The sequence below is a fragment of the Drosophila miranda genome, chromosome 2 (genome assembly GCF_003369915.1).
Source record: "Drosophila miranda strain MSH22 chromosome 2, D.miranda_PacBio2.1, whole genome shotgun sequence".
Taxonomy (NCBI): domain Eukaryota; kingdom Metazoa; phylum Arthropoda; class Insecta; order Diptera; family Drosophilidae; genus Drosophila; species Drosophila miranda.
The window spans coordinates 31,235,302-31,261,611 of NC_046675.1; the positions used below are offsets into that span (position 1 = coordinate 31,235,302).

At 40.2% G+C, this 26,310-nt stretch overlaps 2 protein-coding genes across 2 annotated transcripts in view; one reads left to right on the forward strand and one right to left on the reverse strand.

Moving 5' to 3' along the window:
* LOC108154948 (regulating synaptic membrane exocytosis protein 2) overlaps positions 1 to 26,310 on the reverse strand; it is a 186,268-nt gene that overhangs the window by 156,687 nt on the left and 3,271 nt on the right. The window contains exon 2 of the mRNA XM_033390192.1: positions 996 to 1,047. The gene's annotated coding sequence lies outside the window, so the exon portion shown is untranslated. The remainder of the gene's footprint in view (positions 1 to 995; positions 1,048 to 26,310) is intronic.
* LOC108153852 (protein couch potato) overlaps positions 1 to 26,310 on the forward strand; it is a gene marked incomplete at its 5' end in the record, with an annotated part of 81,722 nt that overhangs the window by 37,228 nt on the left and 18,184 nt on the right. The gene's annotated exons all lie outside the window — the stretch shown is intronic.

Below are 26,310 nucleotides of genomic sequence, written 5' to 3' on the forward strand. Positions count from 1 at the left end.
TATTTATCGATTTATCCATATTCGATAATACAAAAAATAAAATTTAAGCAAAAAATCTATAGGTCGATATTTAATGAGGAAACAAACGAATTGAGGCCGCAGACCAATCATTAAATTATCGATAAATAATCGATATTACAAAAAAAACGATGGAAATAAAATGTTTATTAAATCAGAAAATTATTTTAAAAATATCGAAATTAAGTGATATTTTTTAGATCAATAAAAGCAGTATATTTAGGAAAATTCATGAGAGATAAAATAAATGCTTTCATAGAACACTAATCGAATAAATATTGATATTTTATGCTGAAACAATGGAAATAAAACCATTACAAAATAATAAAATTATTGAAAAAATATAGGATTTCATCTATATTTTTTATATGGATAAATGCAGTATATTTTGGCAAATTCATGAGAGATTGAATGAATGCTTTCATCGAACACTAATGGAAGAAATATCGATATTTTATGCTAAAACGATAGAAATAAAACAATCAAAAAAATCATACAATTATTTTAAAAAAACCGGAACAAATCGATATTTTCTGAGATCGATAAATGCAATATATTTAAGAAAATTCATGAGAGATTGAATGAATACTTTCATCAAAAACTAATCGAATAAATATCAATATTTTATGAGGTGAAATTCCCTCTGTACGAACCAAAACAATCTCATCGAAACCGTAATCGAATCACTTAAATTCCGATTAATTATCGCCATAACCAGTGGCCATTTATCGAGCTTTATGGTACCGATAATTGTGATGTACTTTGGGCATTAGCTAAAGATTTTTTCCTGCCTTAAATCATACAAAGGCCCCTCAATCCATCAGCTTCCAACATTCCATGGACATGCCATTCAATCTGTGACTGGCAAATCCCTTCAAAAGTCAACAATGCCCGAAAAAAAACCACAACAACAGTTCATCTACCGACAAAAACATTTTACCCTTTTGCTGATTTGCATTTTGTCAATTTATTTGTACCTGCTTCTGCCAGCTTTTTTCGCATCTGTCGTCCATCATCATCATCAAGAGCCTGCAAATATGCAACACAAAATTGTTATTAATATTTTAATGCCTAAAGTGATTCCGTGAAAAGCAGAAAGAGAGGAGAGAGAAAGGATTGGTTTCCACAGAGATTTGCCGCCTCTATGCTGTGCAAATATTTGTTGCAGCATAAAAAAACCATTAAATATTTATAGATTGTCGAAAAACCAGACGCCAAAAAATCGCCCCTTTCGTTGAAAGCTGGGAAAATCCAACTTTAAGAGGAGCCAAAAAAAAATAAGAGAACTGAAAATCATTTGCGCTGACAAATAATTTCATTACAAGGACATCGGGCCCAACATGTCCTGTCCGGGAGTGAATTAAGGAGACCAAAGTCGTTCTGTGGCCGAAGAATTATGCATTCTTTTGGGTTGGGGGGGGGAGAGCAAAAAAATAATAAATTATTCGCCCAGCCAAAAAAAAGAACCAGAAAAGGTGGAAAATCGAATAAGACTGGAAGCAGGAGGAGGCTATCCATTCGAGCATGAAAACAGCATGCGGCACATGCAACCAGCCATCCTTTGGCACCTCTGTCCCTCTCTCGAGAAAGGGGCATGTGGCAGGCAGGCAGTCATCGGTATAATTTCTCATATACATGTCACGCGCCCCCAAACGAACCGTGCAAAATGTGTTGAGACATCCACCGCTCTGGACAGAGGCGGGAGAGCGAGCATACGGTTACTGCCGGGGCATCTGAAGCATCATGGAAGGGGCGGCGTAGTGGAGTGGAGTGGAGTGGAGTGTAGGCGGCACTGTTGAGGGTCTACAGAGATGGTGGTCAGTGTCTCTGTCTGTTTGCTTTGCCAGCAACAAGGTTTAAGCGCAAAGTTTTATGCGCCGCATTGCATAAAATACGAAACTGAAACGGAAACTCTGTCTCTCTCTGTCTCTCTGTGTGTGTGGAAGGATACAAACAGGACACCCCAGCAAGCAACAGCATGACTGAGAACACAAGGACAGTTATTACCCCAGCGGTTGTGTTGTGTTGTCGTACATGTGTCCAGAGTACGTGCGTGCCACTCTCCTACGCCTTTTCAAACATTGAGTGTCTTTAAGCTTTGGACAAGGACCCAGGACCCACCTCCTACCCACTGCTGGGGGTATCCTCTGCTTATTTATGGCAACTTTAACTCCCATTAGACACATTTCAATGCATATGCAAGAGATTTATGCGACAAAGTGCGCTTGCAACAGAAAAAACAACAAAAAACAAAAAACTTTAAACGAAAATAAAGTTGGTTCGGAAAATGCCAAGAAAATATATTTCACGATAAGCTAGCAAAAAAAAATGGTATAAGAATTTATGGATCAAAGAAGCTACGAAATTTTTCTATACTGTGAAAAATATTTTTATCACCCTTTTTCTTTTGCAACGAAAATTATGGTTATTTTCGGGGAATTTAGAAATTATTTTCAAGACTTTTTTGCAGCATTGAAAGGGTTTTTTTTGGGGTTGGGACTAATATAATTGCTTAAATTTATGAAAAGTAATTAAATTAAATCAATAATAGTATCTTAATTAAATTTTAATAAATTATCTGTCTTTATTTGATTATTTCTTAATTTATAAATTCATTTCTTAATGTTTTTTGATGGTTTTTTAAACAAAAAGATTTAATAAATTGTGAAAAAAAAAATCATTACAGCTGAAAACTTATCAAAAATGTATAGAAATCAATTTTTATAGTTTTTTCTTGGTCTTTTTTTTTATTTGATTATTTGGTTTTTTACACAAAAATGCTTTTTAATAAATAAATTAATAAATTGTGGGGAAAAGCTCACGAAATCTTAAATCAATATTTATAGACTTTTCTTGGGAATATTTCATTAAAAAAAACTGCATAATTTTCTACAGTTTAAAGTTTTTCAACAAAAAAATATTTAGCTCTCAGAATTCAACACTAATTTCCTTTCTCTTGAGTGTAGAATTTAATTCTAGAAGAAAAACTGAATAAAAGCCAATACAAATTATCAGACATTGTTTTTTGGGAATATTTTATAAAAATTGTTATGATATGATAGCTACACAAATTCCACCACAAAAAAAAAAAACCAAATAAATCCCTCATATATTCCACTTTTCTTGCCCAAATCTTTCATATTTATTTTCTATATTTTTTAAAGACCTTCGAAAACTAATTTCCCTTCTCTCTCGCTCTGTTTCGTTTCAGGTATGTTTCAACATTAATTTCACTTATTGGTCGCATTGGTTGCATGCCCCAGATGTCTGTAAGTGTGCAACGAAGTCGCGCCACAAACCGAAAACCAAATCAAGGGGCAATGTGTCGGGCAATAAATTAGTCGCAAATTATTATAAATGCTCGGGACATTTATCGCTGTCAACACAACAGTTCTGCTTGCAACAAAATGTTGCACACACACATGTGTCCCATCTCTGATTAATTGCAATTTGATGCTAAAAATTGCCCATACAAAATTTCTGGCATTAAATTCGTGCTTCTTCTTGGGGCCCTACGTTTTTCTGGTTTTTGGCCAAAAGTCGAATTAGAGAATGGAAATGACAGGCGCTCGACAGGAGAACAACACGAACCAAAGGCTTGCCAACAAATGGAATTCTTTTTGGAGTTCATTGAACTGCGGGTTTTTTTCTGGGGCGGTACGTGGGGGGGTGGAGGGGGGGGTGTGCCAAGAAAAGTTATAAAAAACAATATGCCTGAGCATTATATAATTTTTAAGGCTCTGCCTGACTTCTGGGACCCTCTTTTTGGCTTCTAGGATCCCACTTTTTTGTTTTTTCGGCTCCTGTTTTATGACAAACTACTTTGAACCCACGAAAGCATGTGCCCCGCCGCATGTCACGTGTTTCTCTGTGTGTGTGTCCTTCTCTCTCTCTCTCCTGTTCCTCTTCCTGTTCTACTTTATGCCCTCTGGCAGCTGCCCCTGGCTCTCCCTCTCTCTCTCTTCTACCAGTTTTTGGCCACGTCGCCTTCATGTTCGCATTCATGACATGTTTCGGCAAGTGTTGAAAATTTTGTTGCACAACCCATACGCCCCTCCCCTGACTATTAATGCACCCCCTGCTCCACCCTCCCTCTCTATCTGTCATACAACTTTTTGGCCCATCAAGTTTTTCGTTTGCCCCGTTGTTGAAGCTATTAAATTTTCGTGTCTGCTGAATTGCTAGGCAACCCCCACACCCCCACAGCACCCCCTTAAATATTTGATGTGTTTTTTGGCGCCTGCTTCCAACGCCTTCGTCCTGGCGTCCATCATCCTCTGGCTTTTGTTTGATTTTGTTGCCATAGTTTTCCGCTCATCATGGATACAAATAAAAAAAAAAAAACACAATCATGACAGGAAGATGGCTACCCTACCAGGTTTCGTGGCGGTAGATACCCTGGAATTTCGAGAGATTTTTCGTATGGAAGGTGTTCCTATAAATCGTTCTCAGCTCTCTGTATAAAAAAAAAAAAACACTCAAAAAAAGTAGCCAGAAATTATCTTAATTACTGATGGGCTGATTTCTCATCGAAAAATGGCTATCTATCCATAGGTGCAAAAAATATCATACCTTATTTGGCTACTGTGGGATTTATTCTCAAAGAAAAAACCTCATACTTTCTGGGGCTATTCCTCTGCCTTGCAAGTCCTTTCATGTCCACGACTTGGGCTCCAATTCCCAAAAAAAAAAACTCTTTCTTCCCCCTCAAACCCATTATACCCTTCCCTGCAAGGGGTATCGGCTTCACCAAAGGAGCTACAAAAACGTGGCCTGACAACATTTCATCAATAACATGACAGGGGACAAGCACACACAAACACCTCCCTTTGGAGAGACCCCGCCCCCACTCCCCTCCTACACCTCGACCCCACCTCAATTTATATTTTGTTTAATGTTTCATGAGACGCTGCTGGTCGTTAAGATCCATTCGGAAGAGCGCTTTTATGGCTCCAGCAGATGGTTGCAAATTTTCAGCCTTTAAGAAATTCTCTGCGGCTCAAAGGGGGTTAAGATTAACCCCAGCGTGTCCATTTAATGAGCTCAATGAGGTGTTACGTGATTTGGCATTTGGGCACGTTCCGAAAACGTTCTTTGGACATCAAAAAATTCAGCCTTAAAGTGATTTTTGATAAAAATTTCCATATGGCGGGGGGCGGGGGGAAGGGATGCAATGTCGTTGTCCGGACAAATACAGACGTCACTGCCACGCCCACAAAGTGGCAGCAGTGGCCAGCGTGTTGGCAAAATTACAGAAGAGGCCAACAACTGCAGGCCGCAAAAAGTGGAGAAAAAAATGGGGAAAAAGGGGGAAAAAAGGGGAAAAAACTCCAAACATTTCCTGATCGAATCAAAAGCAAAGTTTGCAAAAGAGTTGTGGGGGGATGGCGGGACTTCAGGACGTCAGACGGTGGGCCGATGGTCCAGGATGCATACGAGTAGATGGGTTGGACCCCCAACCCAATCCTCTCACACTGAAAGTTCTCTGCTGATGGGTTAATGCCATTAGACGGCATTGATTTGATTGGCGTTGATTGGGAAATGCCATCAAGCTTCCTGCCGCCTGCCTTCTGCAGCCTGTCCTCGGGGCATACACCACTCGGCGTGTACGTATACGTAATTTGTGAGGCGGAAATGCAACTCACAGACAGACAGAGAGACAGGAAAAACTTGAGTGATGATCAAATATAAAATTAGCTTAGAATTTTCGCCAAAGAAGTCCCTCAAGAATACATCCCCCAGAACCTTCTCTAAAACCTCCTCTAAAACCTCCTCTAAGACCTCCTCTAAAACCGCCTCTAAAACCTCCTCTAAGACCTCCCAAATTCCTGCCAAATGGACCTGCAACAATGCTCTTCAATCAAATGAAAAACACTTGCTAGAAGCCTTTTTTATGAGGTATGAAATTATGCTCGATTGCCCACTCAATTGGGGGGGAGAAAGAGGGAGCTCAAAGATCAAGTATGCGCCATGGCTGACACGTCGCTCGTGCAGTCTGGAAATTAAGTGTGATTGATATTCCCGTATTCTCGTGTCCCAAGTGGAAGCCTGATTAAATTACCCAGCGCATTTCATGCGCACACGCACATTCTTCATTACTTCGCTCGATGCAGGACGGCAGGATGGCAGGACCGTTGCCATTAGCTACCTGCTGGCTGCTGGGCTGGAGTGCCTTTTGATTGATTTTTAATGATTGACAAAAAAAGAGGTGTATGTGCGATATGAGATAAGTTGCAAGAGGATCGATTACCGTTGAGGTGGAAAAGTTCAAGCTTCAAATATCGCTGGATATTTTTTCAATAAAGTGCAAGAAGTTCTTAACGCCCACACACACACCCACACACATGGTGACACTTTTCTTTTGTTGCTGGAAAATTGTGATAAATGTAGAGATTTTTTCCGCACCCGCCCCCGCCCCCGTCCCCCGGCCCGGCTGTCAAGTCGTCAGAGGAAATCCACTCCCCCCCTCGCTTCCTGGATGACATGAAACTGACAGTCGCTTTAGCGGAGAAAATGTTCTGTGTTTGTTTTTGTTTTGTTTGTTTGTTGCATTCTCATTGTCACTCAATGTCGGCCTACAGTTTTTATAGAAAAGGATAAGCGCAGGCCCCTCTGCAATTTACTGAATCATAATTCCACAGGATGTGGCCATAATATTGATGAGGGAGAAACGTGACTTTCCTTTACCTTTTGGCGACCATTTCGCTTTTGGTTTGCTCAAAAAATTTGTGAAATAAGCCAGAAATCGTATCAAAAATCAAGTCAAGCGATTGCCTGCCCCCAGGGGGCAAGGAAAATGCAGTAGGAGCTGCAGTCCAAAGCTGTTTGCCACGTGCCGTGCCGAGTCCTGGGGAATATGGGTCGGATTTTCAGTTTTTGATCGGAAACAGCAGGCAACGCTCGCTGTGCCTGGCTTCTGATTTAATTTTGAGTTCATTTTGCAGGCACAAAATAGAAAATAAATCGTTCAACCAAGGCCCCAAGGCCCCCTCTCTCTCTCTCTCTCTATCTCTCGTCGCTTATCGGAAGGGTAAAGCTCTCCGTTCCGAAGCAGAAGATAAATCTTCACCAACTTCAGGCGATGCCTGGCCCCGTCACAGAAAACAATAAAAATTGTTACAAAACGCCGCTTGGAAGATAAGCCAGAAGCCAGGAGAGAGAGAGCAGAGCCCAGCTCTCCCCCAGGGAGGGTGGGGGGTTGGTCTCTATCACGTTAGGCGATAAAAAAAATGGCTGCCCATAAAGAGGCAAAAGATAAAATGCGACGGACAGACAGACAAACGAATGAACCAAACCAAACAAACAAACAAATCCGCTTGTAGCCCGAAACAAACACACGCAGAGAGAGAGAGAGAGAGAGAGAGCGAGCGAGAGAGAAAAGAAGCGACATTCCTTGGGTTTGCCGCAGAAATCACATTCAAACGGGGTTTATCCTTGAGACGAGACCTCAGGATACCAGACAGACACTCGCACACTCGCACACTCGCATGAGATAAAAAATGTCTTCATTTTGTGGCTGGCGAGATTGAGTTTTGCAATTGTTGGGTAGTTACTCCCTCGACTTATGCGGGCTTTTGTTCGCCCTCGAGGGGATTTTCACTTACGATTTTGTGCATTTCGAAGAGATTTCAAGGAATTGTGCGGCGGCTGATCTGGGACTAAGTTTAACTTTTACCTGAACCGCAGCGCAACAAAAAAAAACATGTGGAATTTAATTGGAAAACTATAACTTTTTGGCTTGGCTTTAAATATTTATGGAATTTTATCGGTTTAACATGGAATAAGTGAAGTTTTTTTAAAGGAATTTTGATGCCAAATTCTGGCGGGATGTAAGGAACTTTCCATAAAGAATACTTTCGTGTGTTCATTTATTTCCTGAGAGAGAGAGGCAGAGGATTGCGAGCCAGAGGTTTGACAGCCAGAGGTTTGAGAGCCAGAGGCGTGAGAGGGAGAGGCGTGAGAGCGCGAGAGACTTGACAGCCAGAGCCTTGAGAGCCAGAGGTTTGAGAGCCAGAGGCTTGACAGCCAGAGGTTTGATAGCTACACGCGGATCCACATTATTGTTGGTGTTGCTGAGAAAGCTATAGAGAGAATCATAGGATTGAAGAAATTACCGACCTAGTGAGAGCGATAAAGCAGAAGCTGAACAACAACAGCAACTGTGACTCAATGCAATCGAAGCAGAACTATGCAAAAACAATTCAAAGAGTCGGAGCAGCCGCTAGCCGAAATCTAGCTTCTAGCTTCCATACGAAGCCGAAACCATACGACAGCCGACAGCCGAGTGCTCTCCCAGCGCTCTGACAGAGTCGTAACAGCGAACCGATCGCTAACAGCCTGTTAACATGTTAATCTACAGAAGCCTGCCGTTGCTCTGACAGAGCTGCCTACAGAGAGAGAGAGAGAACGAGAGAGATCAATGGAATAAAAATGGGAGTGTAGCAGCGCTGCTTGGGAAACAGCCTTTTAACATGTTAATCTACAGAACCCTGCTGTTGCTCTGTCAAATCTGCCGCCTTGCCTACAAGGAGAGAGCTCAATGGAATAAAAGCGGGAGAGTGGCAGCGCTGCGACAGCAACAGCATCAAAGTGCAACGCAAAACTCTCCTGCGTTCGCATTGTTTTGGTTTTTTGGTGAGAGAGCAAGTCGAATGAAAAGGCATTGTGTGCGAGTGTGTGTGTGTGTGTATGAAGATGAGCAGATAATTAAAAGACTCAAAACACTCTAAACCTCTGTCAAAATCTTTGTTATTTCGGATTAAATCGAAACCAAAGAAAGTCACCATAAATTAGATTAGTTTATATTTCATTTAATCCAATAATATTTGATTGAGAAATCTCTAGATTGGCTGTCTTGCTTTGTGCATTTATTCGACTTCTTCGAGCTGTCTCTGTAATCGAATGAAAACTTAATTAAATTCCACTTCTTAGGAGATTACTAGGGGTATTCCTTTCAATCCACACATTCATTCAGATGATTTTTGGTTGTCAACTGGAGGATTCCCCCCCCCCCCCCCATACCTTCCTTCTGCCATTTGCATTTTATTATTTGTGTAAATAATTGAAATAATTATAATTGTCTGTCGTCTGCTCACTTCTGCCTTCTGCTAATGACAATCCACTCCTGACTTTCCATTCAATTCTGTCATTCATTGAGTCCCCCCCCCCTCCACTGTGTATGTGTGTGTTTTCGGGGGTTAGGGGGTCAATTTAAGTGCTTTGCCATTTTGTGTGTTTAATCTGCAGCACATTTGTTGCATAATTCATGGCGCCACAGCAGTGGGTTTTGCTGCCACACAGCAATTGTAGTTTTGTTTTCCCCATTGACTGATCGCTCTCTCTCTCTCTCGTCTCTCTGATGATTTGAATTTCAAATGAAACTTTCGTTTCGGTTCGTCTTCCCCTATTTTTTTTTTTATATATATATTTACGCAATTTATTTTATAGCCAAAGGATCAAAGCAAATTGCACAATTGGCCCACAGTTTTGCCAGTATTTTTCAAGTATTTTTCTAGTATTTTTTTTTTTTGGTACCTAAAGGGCGTGAAGCGAGTGTTGGTTTTCATTGAGTGTTGTCAAACAGAATTTATTTGTCAATAAAGCTGTCACTTCATTACGCGCGCATTGTCCTGCGTCCTGCATCCTGGCTCTTCCATCCATCGATAACTCACTTTGGATCCCCCACTCGATTCTCCACCCACGTACTGCACTTCGCACACTTTTCCCCCTGCTCTCCTGCCCTCCTGCTGTTCTCATGCAAACCATTTAACAATGGCATCCAGAAATATAAACTTTGGATTACTGTGGCAGAGTGGCATTGAGGGGGCGGGGGTGGGGGGCCTCCTCCTACCTGTCTCTCGCTCCACTTCCACTTGTGACATTAATGAATTTGCCGCTGTCAATATGGCCAACTACCAGAAGAGCCAAAAAGACAGAGAGAGACAGAGAGAGAGAGAGAGAGGGTGGAGCGAGGTACTGCAGCAGGAGAATTAAGAGGGAATGCAGTAGCAGAAAAGCAAAGGGACCGCAGCAGCAGGGGGGAAGAGGGTAGCAGGAGGAAGAGCGAGAGCAGCAGCAGCAGGGAGCTTCAGGGTGCGACAGACAGCAGCAGCAGGAGGCAGAGACTTTCGAGAGCCAAATGTAGGTGCAGCAGGAGGTGGGAGAAGGAGGAGGAGGAGGAGGTGGAGTAGGGACATCCACTGCACAAAAAAACAACAAACGGGCGGAACCCGTACCCCCTCTCCTCCCGCCCCTCCCCCTTTGAAACCGCCAAATGTTATATCCACACGACGGCAATGCCAGGGTCCGAGTCCCGGTGTTCCGCCGTTTGCCAAAAATGTTCGCATTACAATTTTCATTTTTGATGTCTATTGACAGAGTGATGAAGGGGCGGCGGAGGGGGCGGGTACGGAGGAGGCAGTGCCTGGCTGTCATCGCAATTGTCGCCAAAAAAAAAAAAGAAACACCCCCTTTATACCCTGCACTCAAATGAAAAGGGGAGTGTAAAATGGACTTTACATTGAAAATGTCACAAAAATTAAATCGAATCAAAAGGAATTTAAAATAATAATAAATAAGAATTTTTTACAAGAAAAAAACATGGAATTTATATATGTACATAAATAATAAATGCAATTCTTTTACAAGAAAAAAACTATTTTTAAAAAAACTCAACAAAATATACCATAAAAATAAAAAAAGGTAAAAAAAATGTACCAAAATATACCAAAAAAAAAAATTTTATACCGATAATTACATAAATCCAATTACAAATATTTCCAAAATTTTTGACAAAAAGCACAGGCACAAAATAAATTAAAATATGTACCAAAACTGACATAAATCCAATTACAGAAATATTTTCAAAACTATTTACAACATAAAAAAGTGTACACAAATATTCGAAGATATTTTTTTAAAAAGAATTTTTTGGCAGTGCGCAAACAACACCTTTTTCGGGGCAAAATTTTTGCGCTTAATTTTTGTTTGTTCTGCTGCATTTGTATGGCTGTGAAAACCCCAGGGCGGGGGTTCGGGACTGCCTGTACAGTGCAGACTCAATTACGCGCTTGTTTGTGTCGATATTTGGCTGCAATAAAAGGAAGAAAAAAACCCCACCCAATTGGATGACCATTTGGCATTGGAATCCAGTGACTGGACCCCCGCTTTTTTGATTTGACAGTAACTTTAACTAAAGGTTACACGAGGCAGAGTGTCGCTGACAGTTTCCCCATTAAAGGGGGGGGCGGGGGAGGGGGGAGACCACATTTGTTAATTACAACAAACAGCAGTATTGCCTGAAAATTGAATTGAAATTTAAAATTAAAGCCAAATATTGGTCCACGCGCGAAGATTTCAACTTAATTCAATTCACTGCAAATGTAAATGTAAATGAAGTAATTAATTTCAATTAATTTGCCTCACAGAGCAGCAAAACAAAAACACTACAAATAAAGGCAAATATTTCAAATGCATTTCTTGCAAACATTTACTTTTCCTCCCCCGCCCCCCAAAGAGTTTTGCACAATTTATGAATAAATCAGTGAATAAATCAATGGAGATTTTCTGTAGTTTTTTCCTCCCTATTTCCTACTTTTCCTGGCGTTTCCCCTGGCGAATCCCTAATTAAAATCCAAAGAATATTCCAGAGATTTCCCATACAAAACGAGTGGCAGACTGGCACTCTTTTCACCTTTCAACTTTGGCGGAGAATTTTCATTTATTTTTCACTACTTTTTGGGTTAAAAAAAAAGCAAAAGTTTGGCACGTTTATTGGCTTAAAGGGCGTGTCAGGACTGAACTGACTGTCAACTCTTTTGGCAATTAAAGCAATCCACAAAAGTTTTTTTTTTTGTTTTTTTGGCAGAGCGAGAGAAAAAGAATGGCAAGGTGGAAAATTTGTGGAAAATTCTTCGAAGAAATTGGGAAATATATGTATGTGCTCGAATTTCTCATTAAATTAAGTAATAATTGAGGCAGGCAGTAATTGAGAAGCAACTTGAGAAAAATGCAGAAAGATAGAGAGACAAATTGGAAAAATTAAAGAACAAATAAAATAAAATCTTAACAAAAAAAAAAATGAAAATAAATAATTAGATACAAAAATTTATAATAAAAATATACTAAAAAAACAAATGAAATAAAAATGATAAAAATATACTAAAAAACAAATGAAATAAAAATGATAAATTATTAAAAAAAAAAAACCATAAAATATCTTAGCACTACAAAAAAATTAAATATAAAAAATATAAATAAATATATATAATAATCATAAATATAAAAAAAAATTCAAAAATAAAAAAATTTTAAACAAACAAAAAAAAAGTGAAAATGAAATAAGGATGAAAAATTTGAGACAAATAAAATAATATAATTCAAAAAAGAAAAATTAACGAAAATATACAATAAATCATAATAAAAAAAAAGAAAAATTAAAAAACATATCCAATAAATAAAAAAAGAAAAACATCTTTAACTGAGGCTCTAACAAATCTTTTCAAATGAATTTCTTTAACACCTTGAATCGAGTGCTTTACTTATAGCCATTTTGCATTCGTTTATTCACACTTGATTTGGCACACACTCGCAAATATTATTATGGGTATTCAAATGGACAACGTTTTTCCGACTCAATGAATTCCTTTCCATTGATCCCTTTTTTCCTTGTATAGTTTAATCGATTTATAATCGTTTTAAAGCGCTGTTTCCAAAATCTGTTCAGGGTTTTCCAGCTTTAAGCTTGGACAAAAAAAAAAGAAAAGAACGGTTATGAATCGGGTTTCATCGCTGCTCGCTCTGCCCCCCCCCACTCCCCCTGAGAAAGAGAGTGGGAGAGTATAAATATTAATGTGGCAGGCAGCCTGAAGATGCCACTGATGCTGCTGCTGTTGCTGTTGCCACTGTGTGTGCTGTTGCCGGGGTTTTCCTCTCATGTTTTTACAGCTATTTTGCTTACAGCTACACCTACACCTACTCTTACACTCTACTACATATAAATATTCATACACACACACACACACAGACACTCGAGGGGGGGGCCATGGCGTTTGCATTTCATTAGCCAAAGTGGCATTGTCTGTGTGTGTCGCTCGCTCTCTCTTCGCTCCATTCCGCCTCTCGTTTCGTACTTCTCTATATCCTCCCCCCCTCCCCACCCCATTGTCTCTCTTTGGCTCAAAAATAGAGCACATTTAGCAAGCAAATAACAACAGCAGCAGCAGCAAGCAGCACCACGACGCAGAATGGTAGAAAAAAAATAAAAAAAATCGTTGCAAAATGCAAAGTATCCAAATAGACTGAAGGACACTTGAATCCTTGTGTCCAAGTGTGTCTGTCGGTCCCGCTCTTCTGCTCGTAAGCCACTGAGAGAAATAGAGAGAGCCGTGAGCTTTCACGAGAACTTATCTGCCGACAGTATTTTTTTTCTGCCATTCACTTTATTGATGCCTTTTTTCCATTCACACGGAAATACAGAAAATCTTTTGTTCTCTCTATGGCGATTCACATGGTGTTTACATGGAAATACAGACGCTTTTTTACTGTCAAAGAATTGCTGTTAATGAAAGAAATGGGCATTCACAATAATTACATTGCTATTCACACGAAAATGTCCACAGTTTTTGTTGTTACAGAAACACAGAAAGTCAGAAGGCTGAACGTATTTTGCCCTGCGGTAAATATTGCCATTTACATGTGGTTTACATGTCATAACTAATAAAATGATAATAAATATAAAAAAGTACATAATAATACAAAAAAAATATGAACAAAAAACTTTAAAAAAGATATAAAAAAAAAATATAAAAATTATATATATAAAAGTATAAAAATAATGTACAAAAAATATACGAAAAATATAAAAAAAATATAAAAAAATATAAAAAAATATAAAAAAACATTAAAAAAAATATTATAAAAAATATTTAAAAAAATATTAAAAAAAATATATTTCTACATATATATAAAAAACTCTACAAAAATGTTAAAATAAAAATACTAAATACACAATAATAAATAGATACATCTATAAAAATATTTTTTTAAATATAATTTAAAACAAATTAATCACTATTCTACTCTATATTTTTCCCCAAAAAACATCGGTGGAAAACCCATCGTGTCTCTTTCCATCTTTCTCTCGTTCTCCAACCTTTTTGCATATGCGTATGTGTGTGAGTGTGCGTGCGTGTGTCTTGTAGGTGTATTGTCACACGCTGTCAAATCCGTTTTAGCCCCAAGTCACTCTCTCAAGCACCACTGACCGTAGCCGTGCCCGTACCCGTGCCCGTAACCCCTCCTCTGTCGCATCCCACTTTAACAGCTTTTATTTTTAGCCAAAGCGGCTAATTGTGAATGACAAGCTGGAAAGAGATGGCCATAGAGTGTGCAAAAGAGACAGCGAGTCAGAGTGAGTGAGGATTATGCGCTGCCACTGTGGGAGGATGCGTGTGTGGCACATCGATGGGGCGGCCGGCTCAAGTGAGTGTGAAAATTGCTCGAAAATAAATACAGCACCAGAGTGTCCTCTCTGTCTCTCTCTCACTCTCTCTCTCTCTGTCTCTGTCTCTATAAATAGCCAGTAAAAATCCCCCAAACAGGCCTTGAAACATGTAGCCCACAGTCCCTGGTGCCGTGTGCCCCTCTGCCACAGTTATTTAAACAGTGCCACGCCACATTCCAGAGCGCCTGCATTCAGTGGCGACTCCTTTAAGATGCCTTTTGTTTCCGCTTGGCCACCTGCCAAGCAGCTAATAAACTTGCCACAACAATGCACACAGCAGGGGGGAGGCAAAAACTTTGCCTAATTTGCTGTGGCTTCGTGTGGCAAAGACAGCAGCCAAAAAAAAAATACAAAAAAAATTGTTTCCTAACAAAAAAAAACCACGAAAATGCGAAAAGAATTCTCGAGGCTGGGCGTGGAAAAACTTGCGAAAATTGACAGGTGCAGCGTGAACATTTTTGACTGCTAGAAAATGATGCTTTGCCCAAAGAGGAATTGTTGCAGCAGACAGGAAAGGGGGGAAAGGAGGGGCCAAAGTGTGGCAACAGACAGAAAAAGCAGGGGTGGTGGAGGGGCAAAAGATTTGAAACATAAAAAGCAGGGGGGGGGGGGGGGGAGGGGGAGGTGCCAAAGTGCTAAAAAGCTGAAAAGCGAACGAAAGAATCGGAATATTCGAGGATCCTGTGCCTCAAACTAGACGATAACTCCGATAAATAATCGATAATATGGCCGATATCGATTATTGATCGGATTTGTCGATTATTTATCGGAATTATCGTTTATTTATCGGAGTTATCGATTATTTATCGGAGTTATCGCATGCTTTGGGGCACAGGATCCTTTAACGATTAATTATTGATTACATTTTTCAATTTCGATAATTTTGTAAATTGTTTAATCTTCGGAAAAAGACATGTTTTCCTTCGTTTAAAAAGGAACAACGATTCGTAACCGATTCCTAACCGATTCATTGCGAATCTAAAATGATTGAAGATCGTTACATAACCGATTCACAAACATTTCTAACAGGTTTCCCTTTTAAATAACGCAATAAGTCCTCAAAATTCAACCGTTTTATAACCAGTTTTATAACCTTTTAATAGACGAATTTTTAACGATTAAAAATGGTTCAAAATCGTTTCATAGACGATTCCTTGCCGTTTCAAACCCGTTTTATAACCGTGTCATAGCCTATTCAGAACCGTTTGATAACCAATCCAAGGTAGACCCCAGGCCTTGAGTCTTAGCTATTGAAAAATCGATTCACAGTCGTTCCGAACCGTTTCAGAACCATTTCAGAACCGATTCATACAATTTTCATAGACAATTCAAGGCAGACCTTAGATTTTGATCCTTAACTATTGCCAAACCGTTTCACAGTCATTCTGAACCGTTTTCTAACCGTTTCTGAACCGTTTCAGCACCTTTTCAAAACCGATTCAAACCAGTTTCATATTGAATTCAAGGCCCATTCAGATTCGTTTCAAACCCACTGCAAAGCCCTAAAAGACCCTACAACCTTCGACTCTTCACCCACAAAATATGTGTATATATTTTCTATGAATAAAACACTTTAATTTGTTTAAAAAAAACCTCCTTCCTCCCACAAATCGATGGCTTAAGTCCAGAGAGAGAGCAAAATTCTGCTGACAGGCCAATGAGAAACTTTTGTTATTTAAACAGAAATAATAATGGACAGAACAAATATCATTCGTGAATTATTGAATGGAAATTAAAAATTCGTCTTGTGGCAATGTTTGCCAAATGAAAATTGTGTTTGTTTTTATTTGTTTGTGAAATACTCGTATGTTGCATGTTGCATGTCAGGGCCAATCAACAAATTTTGCAAATGCAAGTTACGAATAGATTATGCCACAATAGATTATGACACTGAACCCCCCAATGAATGCACTTAACCCCCGACCGAAAATTTGTGTAATATTTTATAAATATTTAATTATAGAAAACAGAGACAGAGACAGAGCATATTGTCGTTTTGTCGTGCTGTCGGAAACAATTCACACATGTTTTAATTGTCACACTGACACACATACAAGGACATGGACTCGTACATGGACTCCGCTCCTGACATTCGACGGGGACGGCGACTCTGGCTCTGGCGGCTCTTGGATAATTGTCAGGTTATTCAATAATTCACTTGTGGCAAATTTGCATTGTTGTTTTGCGGTAAATGCGAAATGATAAAGGATATGTGTACAATTATTGCCGGGGTGGAGGTCGGGTCCTGGTGGGGGGAATTGCTTAAAAATTGATATCATCAAAATGTTGGCTGTGTTTTCCCTCCCTTCGTGATTACGAAACTAATTATTCGCAAAAAACAATCAGCAAAACGCCAAACTAATAAACAGCAGCAGTGGGAGTACCCCTCATTATACATTTTGCAGAGGCGGCAGCGGGAGTACCCCGTAGCCTTCATTTAGCAGAAACAGAAGCGGGAGTACCCCTCATCTTCCATTTAACAGCAGCAGCCGCAGGAGTACCCTCTAGCTTTCACTTCGAAGCGACAGCAGCCGCAGGGGTACCCCTCATGCTCCATTTGGCAGCACTAGCAGCAGGAATATCCCTCTCCCTCATTGCAGCAGCCGCAGGAGTACCCCTCATCCTCCATTTGGCAACAGCAGCCGCAGGAGTACCCTCTAGCCTTCATTTATAAGCAGCAGAAGCGGGAGTACCCCTCTCCCTCATTGCAGCAGCCGCAGGAGTACCCCTTCTCCTCCATTTAGCAGCGGTAGTACCCCCACTCAATCATTTCCATCGCTTTGGAGTAATGCAAATGCTTTCGATTCAATCGAACGATTCATTAAACAGCCGCAGCAGCAGTCGCAACTCTGGCCAAGAGGATTGCCAAGTGCTTGGCTTTCGGCTGTAGTTTTATTTTCGTTTTTTTGATTGAAAAGCTGCCGCAGCGCCCGCTGCTTAGGTCAACATTATTTATTGAAGGACGAAAGGAAAGAGAGCGGAGATCCGGGCGGGAAGGAGTGCGAAAGAGTGCCAAAGAGAGAGACAGAGACGAGTCCTAGAGTCGGGTGTTTAATATGCATACCCCGTTGTTTGGTCAATCGATGCAGGAACCCAAAGGAAAGTACACAGTAGTGTCCCCCCCCCCCCCCCCCCCTCTCGTCCCCTGTAGCCGAAAAAAAGCGCTCGTTAGCCAGGGCTCAAGCCCAAAATCTGGCACAAGAGGCAGTAGAGAAAGGGAGAGAGGGAGAGGGGGACAGGGAGAGTAACAAGCATATCCTAAGCACGTAATCCATGTCCTGTCTCTATCTCCCCTCTCCAGCCTGCTGTGATTGACCCAAAAATGCGATGATTCGTTTTGATTTTTCACCTCCTCCCCCTCCTGCGCCTCCCCCCCTTTTCATTCTGCACCTACTTTTCTTTCACCGAATTTACTCTTGCTGTTTTTCTCTCGCCAGCAAATTGAAAACAAAAATCTATGACCAAAAGAAATTATTGTAAAAAGAAAATTCAATTTTCTAGGCCTTGAAGGAAAGTTTTTCTTTTTTTGGAAATTGCTTTACGCAAGGGGAGGGAGAGGGAAAAACCCAGTCGATTTTTTGCATATTAGTTGGTATTTTTAGGTAAAACTTTCGATTCTGGTATTTTCCTGGTAATATCCAACAAAAGGCTAGAATTTTCCCGCCTTTCAGATAGATGAAATTTCCCACTAAATCTGCCAGTTAACACCTGCCACTTCAACACCTCCCCCTAAAACATACCCCCCCCCCCCCCCCCTGCTCCCTTGTTGCATGCCACAACATACTTTTGGCATAATAAATTAGCTTCTACTGCCCTTCCTACCCACCCCCCCGCGCCGCTTCGTGTGCCACCGTGTGGCACTGCGGCAACTTCAATCTTAATTAGCTGATGTCGACGCAGTTTACAGTTATCCACTGCCACAGCCACTGCCACTGCCACACAGCTACTGTTCCTCGTTTTCGTACTGCACGGTTTTGTTTCTGTTGCTGCCGTGGCAACACATATCACGTATACGCCATGCCATGCCATGCCACGCCATGCCACGTCGCATATGCATTTTATTAGATTCCATCCCCTCGAAAGTTGCAGCAAACGGATCTCTCTCTCCCTCCCTCCCCCTCTCTGTCTCATATAAACTTTTGCTTAATGAATATTACATCGCAGCATTAAGGGTATTCCCTGTAGTCAAGCATTAAGTAATATTATTTAGGGTTAATTTATGAATAATCTACAAATGATTCCTTGTAATGCAATATCTCAAAGCTTTTAGTTCCTTATCCTTATCCCGGCTTAAACCTGTTTTATGCTTTACTCTTTTTCCTCTTTTCTCCTCGATTCCTGCTGTAATTTTTTTTCAGTTTTATTTCTGCTGTAGCGAAAAATTATCTTAATTACTGCTGGGGCTATTTCTTATAGAAAAATAGCAGAGAAACCTCATACTTGATGGGGCTATTGCTCTGCTTTGCCGTCGGCTGATCTGCTGATCTGTCTCTGGTCGCAATACATACAAACACCATACTTGATGGAGCGACCGAGGGATTTTTTGTTGTAGAAAAAACCTCATACTTTCTGGTGCGATTCGCTTCGTTGCGTTCGGCTGATTTGTTCGTGTGCCTAATACACACAAACACCATACTTGATGGAGCGACAGACAAACCTCATACTTTCTGGTGCGATTGCGTTGCCTTGCAAGGCGAAGGAGACGGCAAAGTGCAAAACTATGAAAAATTGTTCTTGCAATTTACATGGGTTTCGGCTGCTGCCCCCTGCAGGTAGAATTCCAGGCTGTTGTATTTGTTGTATTTATCTCTCGTTCTCGCTAGCAGAACATTAAATGGAGTGTCGTTCAGTGCATGGGGGGAGGGGAGAATAAAGAAAAGAGCGCCGTGCCTATTCAGGGATCGAAGGCACAGAGCAAGAGGAATTTACTGATATGGTGACGACTTCAACACATCTGCCATCCCTTTCAAGTGCTTGCCGATAGAGAGCGAGTTGAAAAGAAGGATGGACCCTAACCACATCGGACAACGTCATTTTATAAGTAAATTTATTTTTTCCAAAGCCCCCCTTGAGAGATTATAATCTGTCTCTCTCTCTCCCCCTCTCTCTCCCTGAAATTCTACCTTAATCCCCCCAGTTATTTCTCTTGATAATCCCATTAAAATACATAAAAGTACTATGTATATTCCCACTTAAAAGTTACCTCAATCCCTACGACTATTATCCTTGGCACTTAGTAAATTTTCTACTTTTCTCAAGTTTTTTCTCTCTCTCTCCTTCTTTTGCTTATTCCTTTTGACATTCATCTCAATTTACTTTTGCATCGTTCCACATCCTTCTTCTCCTTCTCGGCTCTTCCTGCTTTGAATAAATGTTGCTTGTCAAATTGCCTGGCAATTTCTGTCAAAAAGAAAAGAAAGCAAGAAAACTCTTTTCCATTGTCCTAGGACTAGTCAAGGCCCTCCCATACATAGTATATATTTTTTTCTTTTACTTTTTCCATTGTTTTGTCATTTGTCGCTTTTGGGTGGGCTTTTCTTTGGGTTCCATTTCTGTAAAATAATATTTTTTGCTTACCTTGGCCTAAACGTTGAATACGTGGAGGAGTGCACTTTTTAGGGCTTTAACTTTTGGGAGTTTAAAGAGCATTCCATTCCCTCATTAGTTAAGCAGACTGCTGCTGTCTCCCTCTCTCTCTCTCTCTCTCTCTCTCAAAAACTGAGACAACAGTTTCCAAAATTTACTCTCTAAAACTTTTCTGGCGAAAAGTCATCGCTCATTTGTTATTTAATCTTTTGCTGGCCATTGGGCCACCCTCTCCCTCTCCCTCCCTCTCCCTCTCCCTCTCTATTCTCTAGGATGCCAGGGCCATAGCGAAAGTGTTAATGAGTTTTAATTATTAAAATCTGAAGTTGCTTTTGGACGGACGTCGTTGCCTTCTTGCTATTGCATTTTTAAAGTACAGTTTTATTTATAGTTATTATATGGAGCGCAGAGGGAGCTAAGGACCTTCCTCCTCCTGATCCTCCCCCCCTTCTAATAAAATGCTTTTCCCTGGGTTTATCTTGTTAGAACCATTTTCCCGGGTGTTGTTCTAAAACTGCCAGCAACAAAAACAACAACAACAACAATGATAATACACCCCAAAAAAAAAAAGTACATTTTGCTGCTGGCAACAAACTTTTGACAGTCAGTGTGTGTGTGTGTGTGTGTGTTTATGTGTGTTGCAAATAATTTGCAATCAAAAAGTTGCAGGCTACGGAAATGTGTGTGTGTGTGTGTGTGTGTGGGGGTTGGCCAAGGCTCTGGCCTACAGCTATTTGTCTCTGTCTATCCTGTATCTCCAACTCTCTTTCTAATTTTTGGGCTAATTTGTAAAATTAGCAAAGTTTCAACAAACAAATTTGATTTCGGGATACCAACAGCATCTGTTATACGATATGTTTTTCACCGAACTGTATTTCAGTGTCGGTTTTTGGTGCATCCTTATGTTTATTTTGAGCTGCTTTTAAGCCATTCATATTTTATCGATGGTGTTTTACCGTCGGTTTGTGTTGACATTCATACTATTTTCCTCGGTTTTAGTAAGAAAATCATGGGATCTCACACGAATTATATATTAATTTTAATTTTATAATATAATATAAAATACAGTATTGTAAAATAATAGCTTAATATTTTTCGCGCACATTTGAATGGCTTTTTCTTTGACCTTTTGAACGGACTCTTTATCCTGCTAATTATCGTGTATTTATCTAATAAATTTCATCCCGATTTAGTGCAGATTTTATCCCGATTCTATACCCATTTTATCCCCATTTTTCCCCCTTTTTATACTCATTTTATCCCGGGTTTTACCCATTTTGTCATGATTTTATCCCGATTCAATCCCCATTTTATCACGATTTTATCCAGATTTTATTCCGAATTTATCCAGATTTTACCCCGATTTAATCCAGATTTTATCCCAATTCTTATTTTATCTCCATTTCATGCCCATTTTATACCGATTCTGTCCCGACTCTATCCCCATTTTATCCCAATTTTCTTCCAAGAAACTTCGACTTCGGCTAACAGCAATTCCTGCATTACTTTTTCCATATCCAAAGCTTTCCTTTAAATATTATTTTAATTCCCAAAATTAGGCAAAACATCCTACGTGCAATCCCATAATATATATATTATATAGTTTCCTGCTGTTTGTATATTTTCTTTATGGTCTGTTTGTGGCTATTATCTGTGTAAACTTCTTGCTGGTAGTTTTTGCGCATCCGTATCTCGTTTTCGCCAAAGTTGTTTGCTTAGCAATTAAAATATTAGTTTTGGCCCCAAAACTGGACGACCGAAGTCGTTTGATTCGAATATTTGGGCCAAGACAAATAAACTTTAATTAAATGCAAAATGTCGTCAGGCGCTAATTATCCCAACACCCACACCCCCCACACCTCCACCCACTGCACCCCCCTGCTATAGAAGAAATCCAGACAAAGATAATAAATAAACAGGCAAGGCGATTGCCAGAGAGACCAGGAGCCAGGAGCCAGGAGCCATGAGCCAACAAACAGGCTTAAACAATGGCCAGGGCTAAAAAGAAGCTGAAAGCCAAAACCAAAAGCAATGCAAAAACAAAAGCAAAACAACACAACGCAAAAGATTCTGAAGAGATTAAAACCTTGCCGGGGCTTAATTGAGCGGTGGGCTGCAGGGGGCTTGGGTGGGTTGGGTGGTGGCGGGGTCAGCAGCAGCAGCAGTCGCATCAGCAGTGGAGCCATCCACATCGCGTATACGCGATGTTTGCCAGACGCGTGAGCTAAATGCCAAAACACAAAACAGAAAGCGGCGAAAAAACCAAAGAAAACAAAACGTTTTCCAACTTTGTTCTACCCCCCCTCCCGTTGTTCGGATTCTGATGCAGTGAAAATGAAAGAAAAAAAAATTGGCGAGGGTTGCAGTCGGAGATGGCAACTAGGGGATACTCATCACTGCTTTAATTTGAAGCTAATAAATATGGGGAATAAACAGGAATCAATGCTTGGTATGGTTTCGGAGACCCCAAGCATTCTAGGCGGAAAAAAACCTCATACTTGATGGGACTATTCCTCTGCTTTGCCGTCGGCTGATCTGCTGATTTGTTCGTGCGCGCAATACATACAAATCTCATACTTTATGGCGCGACGGAGGGATTTGTTGTTCTAGAAAAAAATACAGACAAACCTCATACTTTCTGGTGCGAATCGCTTCGTTGCCTTCGGCTGATCTGTTCGGGCGCGCAATACATACAAATCTCATACTTTATGGCGCGACTGAGAAATTTGTTATTGTCGAAAAAAGCTCATACTTTCTGATGCGATTTGCTGCCTTGCAAGACCGTGCATGTCCACGGCTCGAAACAAGGATGAAGCAAAGCAGAACTATGAAAAATTGAAAAATTGTTCTGTATTGCCCTCTCGTTGAAGAATGAAGGAACAAAGAAAAAAACTGAGACGCATTGAGTGATCGAAGCAACTGATTGCCATCGAGTGCCATTTTGCACAAATACAGCACACCCCAAGCGTGTAGAGGGTATACAGCAGCAGAGGGTATATGCAGCACAGACAGAGAGAAAGAGAGAGAGAGAGAGAGAGAGAGGGACATGGAACAATTGGAACTGCTTGTTTATCCTTTCACCGACTTCGAGGTTCACATTTTGTATGCAAATTGCGCTAAAGCACTGCTGCAGCCAACAATGGGTAGGAGGAGGAGGAGAGTAAGCCGCAGCTTTTGATACCCTATGGACAGAGAGAGTACTAGTTATGGGACTAAGGATACTACCTTCCATAGTAGCCTCTGGAAAGGGTATCTAACCCCCCCAGAAACAAAGAAACAAGAAAAAAAAGAAGAAAAAAAGAGTCAAGCCACATGCATTCATTCAGTCATTCATTCATTCATTTTATTCATTCGGTTTATACTCATTTAGTCGCAGTTCTTTTATCTAATTTCTGCACTCCCCTCTCTCCTTTCCTTTCCTTTCCTTTCCTTCTATTCCTGCCTCTAGTCGCTGCCTCTCTTTCTGTTGCGGCACACTTCAAGATTAGCCCGGGTTTCTCATTCTGTCTTCTGTTGTCCCCAAAGAAAAGCTTAGCAAACACAAGTAGCTTTTCCAACAACAACAAGTGCACAAACAACAATAACAAATTTTAACATAAACTTTTAGCCGCTGGCATTTTAAGTTGACTAAATGCTCGACTTAATTGGCCAACAGACAGAGAGGGGGGGAGGGAGGGGGGCCTGTAGGAGAAAAATAAAAGAAAGAATAAAAGTCAACTGGGGAAAATCCAAAGGCATTGGAAAACTATACAGCAATCCATTGAAAAGAAAAAGCAAGAAAAAAGGTGCATCATTAGGAAACAAAAAACCCTGTTTAAAATGGAAGAAAATTATGGGGAAATATAACAATCTTTGATCTTTTGGATATATAAATATTTACTGAACCATTATGAACCATTGCCCCATAGTTTATGTGGCTTAAAATTTATGTTTAAATATCTTCTAAATGCTAAATATACATCATTCGTTCTCGCTCTCTCGGTCTCTGCCACATCAACTATTTTATCGGTTTTTGCATACATCAATTGCCAGTTAATTGCCACAACTATTTATAGAGAAATAAATACAATATTTTGTTGCGTTTTTCGCTTTGTGGAAATGCCGCCGCAGCTCTATGCCCTCCCGCCCCCCCACCGCTCCCCGATGCGTCGCGTCGCATAGAAATATGCAAATTTTTGTGTTTAAGGCTAAAGTAGTTTTCGAATAGCAAATTGTTCAGTTTGTATGCCATTGCCACGCCCACGTTGCTCGGAATGGTTGGGCGTAAGAGAGTGGCGGCTGTAAAGGTGTGTGTGTGTGTGCCTCTGTCATGCTTAATTATTGTAAGTCAACACTTGACTGCCGGAGTGATTTATAAACGTTGTTACGTTACACTGTTTATGTTGGCCCAATAGAACAGAACAGTCAACAGACAACCAAAGACAAGGTCGACAGGGTATAGGCATGTCTCATAAGTGGTGGGAGATAAAGCTAGAAAGAGAGAGACAGAAAGGGGGGGAGAGAGAGACCACAAAAACATGAAACTGCCGCCTGTGGAAATTGCTTGTTAGTGCAAAAACACCGACGGCATTTTGCAGAGAGAGACGAAATATTATTAGAAATGCTTGAAGAGAATATTAAACGTTTCTTAAAAGGTTTCTTTTATAAGGGAACATGAAATAAAAAGAAATAATATATACAAAAGTATATAACTTCAATTTTAAAAAACAAAAAAAAAATAAATAACAAAAGAAGTATGAATTAAATACAATATAAATTGTAAAATAATGTATAATTATAAAATATAACGAGGTGGAACGTTGTGAGTTGCTGCAGAGACCGCAACTCTACAGTTATACCCGATACTAAGTCAGTATGGCTCTCCTCCGGCAGACGCCGCTAATATTAAACGACACGACAAGGAGTGCGTGCGAGAGAGACAGAAAATCAGTCTGAGCGTGACGTCGGGCGCTGCGTAGCCAGTGCAAATTGATTTGTTCCTTTTGGCTATAAAAATGATCTGATCTGATCCAGATTCAGCAATCTGATATATATGATAATTATCTATGATTCTGAGTTTTTAGTTTTCTCGTATCCTCAATATTGTGGATGCAACCGATTTTCGTCCTTTGTGGGGGCGGAAGGGGGTGGGGCGAAATTTTGAGATATACGTTTTATAGTGAGATCTAACAGGAGTGCGGATACCAAATTTGGTTACTCTAGCCTTAATAGTCTCTGAGATTTGTGAATATCCCCAGATTTTCATCCTTTGCGGGGGCGGTAGGGGGTGTGGCGAAATTTTGAAACAAACTCGTCTCGGTCCGATATATTAGGAGTGTGGATACCAAATTTAGTTGCTCTAGCTTTTATAGTCTCTGAGATCTAGGCGCTAATGTTTTACTCTAAGCAAAGCCGGCTATGCTACGTGTGTGTTAGAGAGAGACAGGGCGAGAAAAAATTAAATTGTTTTCTTGATTCTGGCTATAATAATTATACGATCCAATTCAACTTCCGCACTCTAGAAGATATAGTCATCTTCTACGATTCTGCGTTTTTAGTTTTCTCGTATCGTCGAAATTGTGGATGCCACAGATTTTCGCCCTTTGTGGGGGCGGAAGTGGGCGGGGCAAAATTTTGAAATATTCTTGTAGCAGTGACATATCACAGAAGTCTGGATCCAAAACATCGTTGCTCTCGCTCTTATAGTCTTTGAGCACTAGGCGCTGAAGGGGACGGACGGACGGACGGACGGACAGACGGGCAGGAGGACGGACGGACGGACGGACAGACAGACAGGGCTCAATCGACTCGGCTATTGATGCTGATCAAGAATATATATACTTTATGGGGTCGGAAACGATTCCTTCTGGACGTTACACACATCCACTTTTACCACAAAGCTAATATACCCCAATACTCATTTTGAGTATCGGGTATAAAAATACGGAATTATGAATATAAAATTAAACAAAAAAAAATTATAATAATTAAAATTCCCATAGATGGCATGTGGTGTCTCATTCTTTGACAATGAATGCAAAAACCCAGGCTAAAAAAATGTATGGCAAAATAGACTGATACTAAAATATCGAAAAAGATAAAATTAACGTATTAAAAGTTAACAAATAAAACAATAATATGGTTTTAAATTATACAATATTATAAAATTGATCACAATTGATCACACTGGCTATCCGTAAATTGATCACTTATATAATTTGTTA